Source organism: Microcebus murinus, chromosome 18 (genome assembly GCF_040939455.1).
Source record: "Microcebus murinus isolate Inina chromosome 18, M.murinus_Inina_mat1.0, whole genome shotgun sequence".
Taxonomy (NCBI): Eukaryota; Metazoa; Chordata; class Mammalia; order Primates; family Cheirogaleidae; genus Microcebus; species Microcebus murinus.
In genome coordinates this window covers 16,884,823-16,895,559 of record NC_134121.1, presented here as the reverse complement: position 1 = coordinate 16,895,559, position 10,737 = coordinate 16,884,823, and positions in this window count along the sequence as shown.

Here is a 10,737-nt window from a genome sequence, read left to right as displayed (position 1 = left end):
CCAGGGACTGGCGGACTTCCCAGGGGCGAAGCCTGCAGAGGACTGCTTCTGGCTTCAGGCACAGACTAGGATAGACAGAAGTTCACATGAATTCCCAGAACCCTTAGTCAAGTTCTCCCCCAAACTATAATAATAATTATAATTGCTGCCACTTGAGTACTCAAATGCCAGGCCCTGTGCTAAGCATTTTGCTCATATAAGCTCATTTAATCCTCACAATTCTATGAAGTGGGTACTGCATCCACCATCTGGGAATGTCGTGGGCCAGTCCCTGTCACGGGGCTTCCTTGCGTAAGCCATGTGCGGAGACGTGAGCGAGAATGGACGTCTTGCACACAAATTGGCTTTTCCGGACACCCATCCCCACTCCCCACCCCACCCCCGCCTCAAGCAATACAGCCAATTTTGTTTTCAAAATGCATCCGACTTCTGAGTAAGCATGGCAGATGGCTCATTTCTGTCTTCCAGAACTCCTCTAAAATGGCAAGAAAGGAACAAAGACTACATAAACTCATAAGGGGAAAAAATGAGGGACGAGACAAACATGGAATGAGAGCGTCCCACAAATATGTGGAAGAGGGAGAAGAGCGGGAACTGACGTTGCAGAGAGGGGGACCCCCACCCGGCCAGCGGAGGGGCTCGGCCTTGCAGCATCTAGGTTCGGGGGCCGGGAGATACAAGACCTACAGCAGGTGGGACTAAAAACGGGAGGCTAAGTGGCCTTACAGGGGGTGGTCGGCGTCCCTTCCTCATGCTACCTTAGAAAGTGAGTAGGCATCCCAGCAGGCGTACCCAGCCCCCTCCCCCCACCAGTGCCCCCTCCCCGGCCAGAGGTTCTCCCTGGACAACTGGATGGCTCCAGAGAAAATCCTAACATTCTGGAGTCCAGCCCCGGTGAAAAAGCCAGTTTGCTGCCAATGACCTTCTTGCACGTCTTTCCCGTGGACAAGCCTTGCCCACTCCCTCAGAGCCCCCGTCCATCTGTTTAATGAGTCACACTTAGACAAGAACAGGCTCCCAGGATCACCAAACACTGAAGGACTGCCTCCAACTTAGAGAGATCCAAACAAACAGGACAAAAGAAGCTAGAGAAAGCAGAGATGGTGCAAGGAGCAGGAAAAAAAATCCAACAATAAAAATCGGATAGACAATGTCTTCAGAGAAGTAACATAAGATGTTATGACCATTAAATAAAAGTTGGGTGTGAGTTTTTCTTTTTTTTTCACCCTTTTCTTGGATGTTATTTTTAAAGGGATTGATGAGAAAACAAAAAGGAGATTTGGGAAATTATTCAAAAAGAGAATAGGAATAAAATATTTAAAAGCAAGTTTGGAAAACAGAGTAGAACAAAAAGACAAAGAGATTTTAAAATAATAATAATTGAGGAAAGATATTAAGTAAAAGTGAGCGCCACTCTAGGAAGTCCAGTTTCCAACTAACAGGAATTCTGTAAGGAGAGAATAGTGAAAAAGAGAAATGGAAGGAAGAAAATGATAAAAAATATCATTTCCCAGAACTGAAGAATATGAGTTTGTAGATAGAAAGGCCCTTCTAGGTACCAAACACAAGGAATAAAGCCCCACACCAAGATGCATCATCACAAATTTCAGAATACCCAGAATGAATACTTCTAAAGCTTCCAGAGAGAAAAAAAAAAACATGCAAAAGATCAGGTATCAGATGGCATTGGATTTCTAAATAGCCACACTGGAATTAGAAAATGACCAGTAGCCTAGAATATTTGTGACCAGAGGATCAATGAAACATGAAGGTGGAATAAAAGCATTTCAGACATTCAAGGACTCAAAGGTTACCTCACATGTATACATATCCCTTCTTAAATAGCTACTGCAGGATGTACACCAACAAAATGAGGGCGCAAACTAAGAGAGGTGATGTGGAGCTAGGAGTTATGGGATTCAACGCAGGAGAGCAGTGAAGGGAAATGCCAGGATGATAGCAGATAGGTAACAACCTGTCCAGAGGGGAGCAGGAGATGGCAGGGACCAGGAGGGAGGTGCCTGAGAAATCAAAGAAAATGACTCATTGGAGGATACAGAAAGTAGTATCTAGAAACATTGACGCTCTTGGGGGGAAAAATTAGTAATTTGTACATAGAATAGTAGGCAAAGAAAAAAGAAAAAAACAATCATTAATTCCAAGAAATAAACAAAGAGAATGACTCATGCAAAGGGCCTGAGGTAGCAATGAGCCTAATGCATTCAGGGACTAGCAAGGAAATTGCGGCTGGAGCAGAACTGGGAAGAGAAGATTAGAGGATGAGGTAGAGAGATAAGAGGGGTCAGGACAGGAAGGTCTTGTAGGCCATTCACCCCAAGTGAGATGGGAGCTGCCTCAGGGTATTGTGCAGAGGTGTGACAGGGTCTGACCTGTGTGTTAGCAGGGTCATTCTGCCCGATGTGTTGAGAAGGAGCTGTAGGACGGAATAGGCAGAAGTAGGACACTCTTGCAGTTAGAAGGCCACTGCAGTGATCCAGGTGAAAGACAGTAATGGCAGCCTGATTGGACGACAGTGGCTTGGACCAAGGTGCCAGCACTGGAGGTGGTGAGAAGCGATTGGATCCTGGGTATACTTTGAAGACACAGCCAGATATTTCTTGATATATGGGATGTGAGGTATGAAAGAAAGAGAAAAATCAAAACTGGTCTGGGCAACTGGAAGGATGGAGTTGCAGTCAAATGAGATGAGGAGACCACGGTTGGAACAATGTTCCTATCACCTGTTGCGGAACCAACCCAAACTTACTTGCATAAAACAACCATTGTTTATTATTATTGACTCGTGTAACCCTGGCAATTGACTGGGCTCAGCCAGGCAGGTCTCACTTGGTTGCTGGGACTAGAGTCATCCCAAAGGCTTTCTCACTCAATGTCTGGAGCCTCTACTGGAAGATTCTTAGAACTAGGGGACGGACCAGCTAGGGCTCCTTGGGCATCTCTGTCTCTGTCTCTAGGTGGTCTCTCCCTGTCCACATGATCTCTCCAGCACGGTGGCTTCAGAAGAGCCAGACTTCTCACATAATGGCCCGGGGCTCCAAAGAGATGGGTCCCAAGGAAGAGGGACGCTGCGTTGCCTTTTGGGACCTAGGTCAGAAGCAACGCACCGTCACTTCATCTGCATTCTAACCCTCAGCACTGAGTCCCATGTTCAAGGGGGAAGGGGATCAGACCCCTCTCAATGAGAAAGGGGTGGTCAAAGAATTTATAGACATGTTTTAAACCACCTCAGCAGGCTTTGGGGAGAAGACAGGAGTTCAGCTGGGGGATGTTTTGAGTTGAACATTATTTTCATAGTCATAATAAACTGTGACTACTGATTTAACCAAAGTTGTGATGTGACCACACGGTGGAGGGACTGAGTGGAAGGAAGTGATGGGGTCACTGTGAGGGACAGTCAAGTGCTCGTCCCCCTTGTGGGAAATCTATGGGCACACACAGAGGACAAATCACAGAAGAAGAGTAAAACCATGTCAATTGCAAATAAGGGGACAAACCCAAAGGGAATTATGAAGATGAGGTAAGAATGGTTCCTTCTAAGGAGCAAGATGAGGGAAGGATGGCATGGGGGGGGTGTGGTGGTTTGCAATGTCTTTTGTCACTGACTTTTTTTTTTGAGACAGAGTCTCACTCTGTTGCCCAGGCTAGAGTGCCTTGCTCACAGCAACCTCAAACTCCTGGGCTCAAGCGATCCTTCTGCCTCAGCCTCCCAAGTAGCTGGCATGCGCCACCATGCCCGGCTAATTTTTTCTATATATATTAGTTGGCCAATTAATTTCTTTCTTTTTTTTTTTTTAGTAGAGATGGTGTCGCGATCTTGCTTACACTGGTTTCGAACTCCTGACCTTGAGCGATCCACCCGACTCGGCCTCCCAGAGTACTAGGATTACAGGCGGTACTGACTTTTTAATTTATGTACATGTATTACTCCAATAAAATAATTCATTTTCAAAGGATGTAAATTTTGTTTCCACAAAATGGATATTAAAAATGCACAGGAAAAAAATGCCCCATCAGTATGGCAAGGGCAAGTTTAAGAAATACCCCTTCCTACCCTGCGTCCTCTCCGTCATGTCTCTGGCCTGAAAGAGTGCCAGACCCAAGGAGGGGCTGCCAGGCACAATCCAGGGACACAATTCCCCTTGGGTTCTCCCAGCGAGACCCCACGGCAGCTTCCCAAGGCCCAGACGCAGCCCACCAATCCCCTCCCCGGCCTCCCGGGCTGCCCCTGGCAATGAGGAGCGTGCACCTGTTCCCTGAAAGACAGTGCAGACCAGAAGGCACCTGGCTTGGGGTTTCATGGCATCTCCCGGATAAAAATGGTGGTTGCCGTCACGGTAGATGATACCAGCGGCTGGCATGGTGGGGGGAGGAGGAAGGTGTTTTCCTGGAAGGGAAGTCCATCCCTGTAAATTAAGTGCATTAATTTTCCTGAATAAACACACACCTGTCATGACACACACTGCCTCAAAAAGATACTTGATACAACTGTGCTGGTCCCTGGCTGAAAATACCCCATTTCCCTTAGTCACCCTCCTCGGGGCAGGGTAGCCTGCCGGCTATAACGTGACAAAAAGAAACAGATCTGTGGAACGAAATCCCTTGACTAAGGAAGAACATTGCAGCCACGGGGCAGGGGGCAAGGGGACAAGGCTCTCGGCCAAGCCTTGAGTTTCTCTCTTGCTCTGAGGGGACAGAACCTGGGGTGTGGAGGATCAGTCCCTATTAGGGGGTGAGCCTGGCAGAGCAGAAGGGAAACCTGACCCATGTCAGGCAAGATTACTGTCACCGCTGTTAACCCTCTACAGACCAGGAACTGCCAACGCGTTAACGAACCCCGTTACCATTATAACCCTATTGTTGTGTCAAAGCCCTTACTAAAGCGACTTGAGGCGTTGGGTGGCAAATCGCGAGAGCGGAGCAGTTTTCCCAGGTGGGCAAACGACCCTGCCACAGCCAGGTCAACGGAGGCCTCTGTGCAAACCCTGCCCGAGGCGGGGATGGCAGTGGGGACAGACAGGAACAGCACCCGTCCCTGCCCCTCGCAGTAGACTCTCAACGTCCTGCGGGGATGAGGCACGGCCCACCCTCTTCAGCAGTGGCATCGCCTGTTTATTCTGATTCTGCCATGTGTGGTGTGGTCGATCCAATTCACTTAACCGTGCTAGGATAGGATCTGCCTGCTCTGCCAGGGCCGAGTTTTATGAACCGGAAAGCACCGCCCCCCTGAACACGCCGTGGTCCCGAAGCCAGGGGAGCTGGCCTTGTGTGTGGACAGACCCCAGTAGATCCCCCGCACGGTGTCCGGCCGGGCTTCTCCGCACTGCCCTGTTCTAAACCGAATTGGGTTTCCCCCCAGTCTCATGCTAACGACTGGAGGGAATGAGATGAGTGGCTTCCCTTGTGACACTAATTAATATCCTTCATCCCAGGCAGTGACGCTGCACTTTGGGGCTGAAATCTGAAACTTCCAACCAGCGGCAGCTCCGGTCCAACCTGGAGAAGCTAAGTGGCAGCTTGTCCACGGTCAGCTTGGACCATCAACATCTGCTGAATAAACACATCCCCACTGGGGCAGAGCCCTGCGCCCCAGCAGCCTCTGCCCGCCGGTGCCCAGAATTCTGCCGACTGGAATCGAAGCAACCTTGGACAAGAAGGTCCCTTTGGAAAGAAATTCAGTGGCACCTGATTAATTCTGAAAGTAAGGCCCCTAACCTTCAGAAACTCGGGCGGGGTCCACCGGCCCAGAACAACTCGTTCTTTCATTCAGGGCTCTGGCGCCGAGCAGCCCGTTGACTAGGCAGCTGTGGCCACCCATTCGAAAAGAAGTGACGGAGCACCTGCCAGACACAGCAGACAGGCCGGGGCTCTGCCCGCGGGGAGCTCATAGTCTAGTGACACGACAGGAGCTGGGGGTGACAGTACAAAGCTCACGGTGCCCTGGGAACCCACATGATGGAGGGGTGTTCATGAAGGCTTCCCTGCGGCAGTGACGTTGAGACTGAGCTCTGAGCATGCAGCACGAGGGACCCAGGTGAACAGGCAGAGGGAACAGGTGAGAGTTGGGGCCAGAGACATGTAACTGGAAAAGGTGGTCTCCAACGCCCAGCTAAGGAGTGGCTTATCCCAAGGACAATGGAGACGGTGACACGACCAGATCTGCATCTTAAGACCACTCTAGTCCCAGCATAGACAGTGGATTAGAGAAGGACAAGAGTGAAGGGCTGGCAGCCAGTTTCAGGAGGTGGTGGCTCCAACCCAAGTTAGAAGGGAGATTGGCTAGACCGCCTTACAGGCAGGGGGCGTGGAGCACTGGGATAGAGCAAGACAGAAATCTTCCTAATAAAAAGCTCTTAAAAATCAAGGGAAAATCCTAGCACTCTGGGAGGCCGAGGCAGGCAGATCGCTTGAGCTCAGGAGTTCGAGACCAGCCTGAGCAAGAGTGAGGCCCCGTCTCTACTATAAACAGAAAGAAATTAATTGGCCAACTAATATATATAGAAAAAATTAGCCGGGCATGGTGGCGCATGCCTGTAGTCCCAGCTACTCGGGAGGCTGAGGCAGGAGGATTGCTTAAGCCCAGGAGTTTGAGGTTGCTGTGAGCTAGGCTGACGCCACGGCACTCACTCTATCCCGGGCAACAGACCAAGACTCTGTCTCAAAAAAAAAAAAAACAAAAAATCAAGGGAAAAAAGATAGAAAAATGGCCAAAAGACAAAAGGGCGCACAGAAAAGATATACAAATCTTCCATAAATGTGAAAATATGCTCATCTTCATTCATGAGAGAAATACAGGCGGGCCGTGGTGGCTCATGCCTGTAATACTAGCACTTTGGGAGGCTGAGATGGGAGGATCACTCGGGCCGTGGTGGCTCATGCCTGTAATACTAGCACTTTGGGAGGCTGAGATGGGAGGATCACTTGAGGCCAAGAGTTCAATTGGAGACCAGCCTAGCAACATAGCAAGACACCATCTCTACAAAAAATCTTGTAAAATTAGATGGACACAGTGGCACATGCCTATAGTCCCAGCTACTCAAGAGGCTGAGGCAGGAGGATAGCTTGAATCCAGGAGTTTGAGGTCGCAGTGAGCTATGATGATGCTACTGCATTCTAGCCTAGGTGACAGAGTGAGACCCTATCTCAAAAAAGAAAAAAAGAAAAAAAAAAAAAAAACAGAAATACAAACCAAAAACTACACTGGTACCATCTATCACCTATCATACAGACAAAAATTCAAAAGTCTGACAACACTCACCATGGGGGAAAAAACAGGCATTCTCATGTCACTGGTGAGAGTACAAAATAGTACAACCCTTACAGAGAGGAATTTGACCATGTTTCACAAAATTCATGTTTCCCCTTTAACCCACCAATCTCATTCCTGGGCCATAACCCTGAAGATCCATCCCCACAACTGCAAACAGCAGGTGCACAGGGCTGCCCCCACTGTACTGCTGGTCTTGGCAAAGTACTGAAAGTGCTGGCTCCAGCCCAGCTGTTGTTACCTAGGAGACTGGCGGAGCAAACCCAACTGTCACACAGTGGAGTACTATGCAGGCATGTTGTAAATATCAGGAGGGTGTCTATGAAATGATTTTACTTGTTAAGGAAAATAAAAAGCAGGGTACACAAGAGAGTATATGCTAAGCTACCTTTTGTGTAAGGAAGAAAGGAAAAGGAAAACATAGGTATGTATTTGCTTATTGTTGAGGAAGGAAGGAAGGAAAGGAGGGAGGGAGGAGGGAGGGAAAGATACAGACAGACACACAGGGAGGATAAACCAGAGACTAAAGGAGAAGGTGGGAACAGATGGAGGAATATGTATGAGAACATAGCTATTTATATCACGCTTTGATTTTTGAACTAGGTAAAGATTTTACATATTCAAGAAAGAAAATTAGAAAATTAAAATGATGGAAACAAACCTTCAGTTGAGTATAAACAGAAACAAATGAACCTCGCTGCCCAGCAAATTTGTAAAACGTGGCTTCCAAGAGAAAAAAAAATAATTCAAGTAACTTTTGAATTCACTACTTTCTGCACCCTTAGGGCATATATTCTAAGGAGGGGAAAGAGGCTGCAAAGAAATCCCAAATCTTACGTAGAGAGTGGCAGTGCCATCAGTTTAAAAATTTGAAACTATTGGCTATGTGCTGCGGTACAGAAGAAACTCGTGAATATTTTGAAATTGTTGGAAATCAGGATTGTTGGACAAAAGGAAAAATAAGTATGGAACAAAGGACAGATGAGGCCTGTGGCGTTGAATTTAAATCGGAGGTATCAGGAGGTAATCGGAGGCTCCTCTATACAAAATTTCTAGCTGTGTTCACCGAAAGGGCCCAGGAGCGTGATGCCCAGCAGCTGTGAGCACACCTAGTTCCTGGATCTTGGCTGAGAAACATGATTCCCTGCTTATAAGTGTCCAGGATTTGAAGAAATGGCTGATTCCAGAGTTGGGTGAAAAAAAAATAATAGGTTAGTCTGGAACATCTTGTACCAAGAAGTGCTCAAAAAATCATGGGGCTGTGGCAAGAGGACATGAGGGCCGGCTTCCCCCAGTGGACAAACTCTGGACAATCTGAGCGTCAAAAAGAATGACAGTAAAAGATTATATAACACAATGTATTTTTTTAAAAAGAAGAATCACCCGTGAGTCCATAGTAATCTTCAAACACTGAGGTCGGGAAAGGGAAAGATCTTCTTTACAGGAGAATGCCAGCTGCTAAATATAGAAGAAATGACAGCATTTTTAAGTCACTGTTTTATCAACCCCCAATATAATTACAGTTTCAGGCAAAAATCGCCCACTGGTAATCCTAACGGAACTGGGTTGTGGGAGACCAGGATACTCACATGGTCTCAATAGTTATTGCCCCACGGATTTCTCTTCCATCACAGTGGGAAGGGGTGTCTGGCCTTGACCATGCAACCAAGCCTGGAACGGCCAAGGACAGGCAAACCCACCTGTGTGTGCTCCTGATCTGATGCCACGGAAACACCCAGGTCCTGGGTGGTGTTTGTGCCCAGTGTGGTCCACCTGAATCTAATCAGGAAGAAACAGACAGACACAGTCTGTGGCACTGATACAGAAAATGTCGGGCGCTGGGACACGGCCGCTTGCCACCTCCCTGTCACTCCACATCTCCATGGGCCAGTGCTGCAGGTAGCCAGTTGGAGGGGGCGCTGCTGGGGCCGCCCAGGGCCCCGTGTGCCAAAATGCCCCCAGGCCGGAGTGCCACTGCCTGTTTCTGGCCACACTGCTTGCGTGATCCTGATTGGGTAATTTTTGAATCCCACTGTTTTTGATTGGATGTTAAAGCTTGATGTTGATTGGATGTTAAAGCTTATAGTTGATTGGACGCTTTTTGAGCCCTACCAAGCATATAAAAGCAGGAGGAGACCAGAGCAGAAGCAGCGGAAGGGTCAGAAGATCTGGAGACGAAAGGAGAGCTATGACACTAGCTGTACACATTGCCACAACAGCAGGATCTATGAGGCAACTGGCCTGGGCTCTTTAAAAGAATCCAGTGAAAAATAGACAGTAAATGAAAAAAGGAGGGAGGGTAGGCTCTAGATTAAAAGAAATAAAGAGACAGCACAACCAAGCGCACTGTGTGGACTTTGATTGGATCTGACCTTTTTTTTTAATAGCTATAAAAGGCGTGTGGGAACGAACAACTGCAGAAATTTGAGTATGGATCATACATTAGATGAATAAATGTTCGATTTCTTAGTTTTGCCAACACGCCGTGCTTACGGAGGAGAATGTTCTTACTCTTGGAAGATATTTGCTGGAGTATCCAGGGGTGAGTTTCATGATCTCCGTGCCTTACTTCCAGATGGCTCAGAAAAAAAAAGACAAAGATAACTATATGTAGAGAGACAGAGAGAACACAAACACGGCAGAATGTTAACAATCAAAGCAAAGGAATATAGATGTTCATTGAACTGTTCTTCCAACTTCTCTGTCAATTTGAAAAAAAATGTCAAAATAAAACCTTGAGGGAAACGAATAGCTCCCATGCCCCGGGACACTGGCAGAAAGCTGGAGCCCTTCCTGGCTTCACTCACGACATGTGGCAGGAAGCAAGCGGAGGCCCGCAAGGCCCAGGTGCGAGGGCGACCTCCCTTTCTAGCGTGGACAACCGGTGGTGACCATGCTGCCATTTGCAAAAGTAGCAGACGCTGGAGAAGGCGCCAGTTTTGGAAGGGAACGGAGAGGTCAAACATTCAATCTACAGACTCCCCGAAGCCAGCGCAGGCAGGCCCTGGGTTACAAGCTCCCGCCGTGGAACAAGGAACACGGGGCTCACGGCAGAGGCATAGCACAGAGAGGCAGGGCAGAGGAGGCGATGGTGAAGGAATGGAAAAGAGAGAGAACAATCACAGAGGTGGGCAAGCCAGGAAGAGGGGTCCAACAGCACAAATGCCACCGAGACGACAAACAAGATGAGGACACTTGTTACTGGGAGTGATTAAAAATTGGGTTTGTAAAAAAGATATTTTTCCGGGCTGGGCGTGGTGGCTCACGCTTGTAATCCTAGCACTCTTCTGGGAGGCCGAGGCAGGAGGATCGCTCAAGGTCAGGAGTTCGAATCCAGCCTGAGCAAGAGCGAGACCCCCGTCTCTACTAAAAATAGAAAGAAATTGATTGGCCAACTAAAAATATGTAGAAAAAATAAGTCGGGCATGGTGGCGCATGCCTGTAGTCCCAGC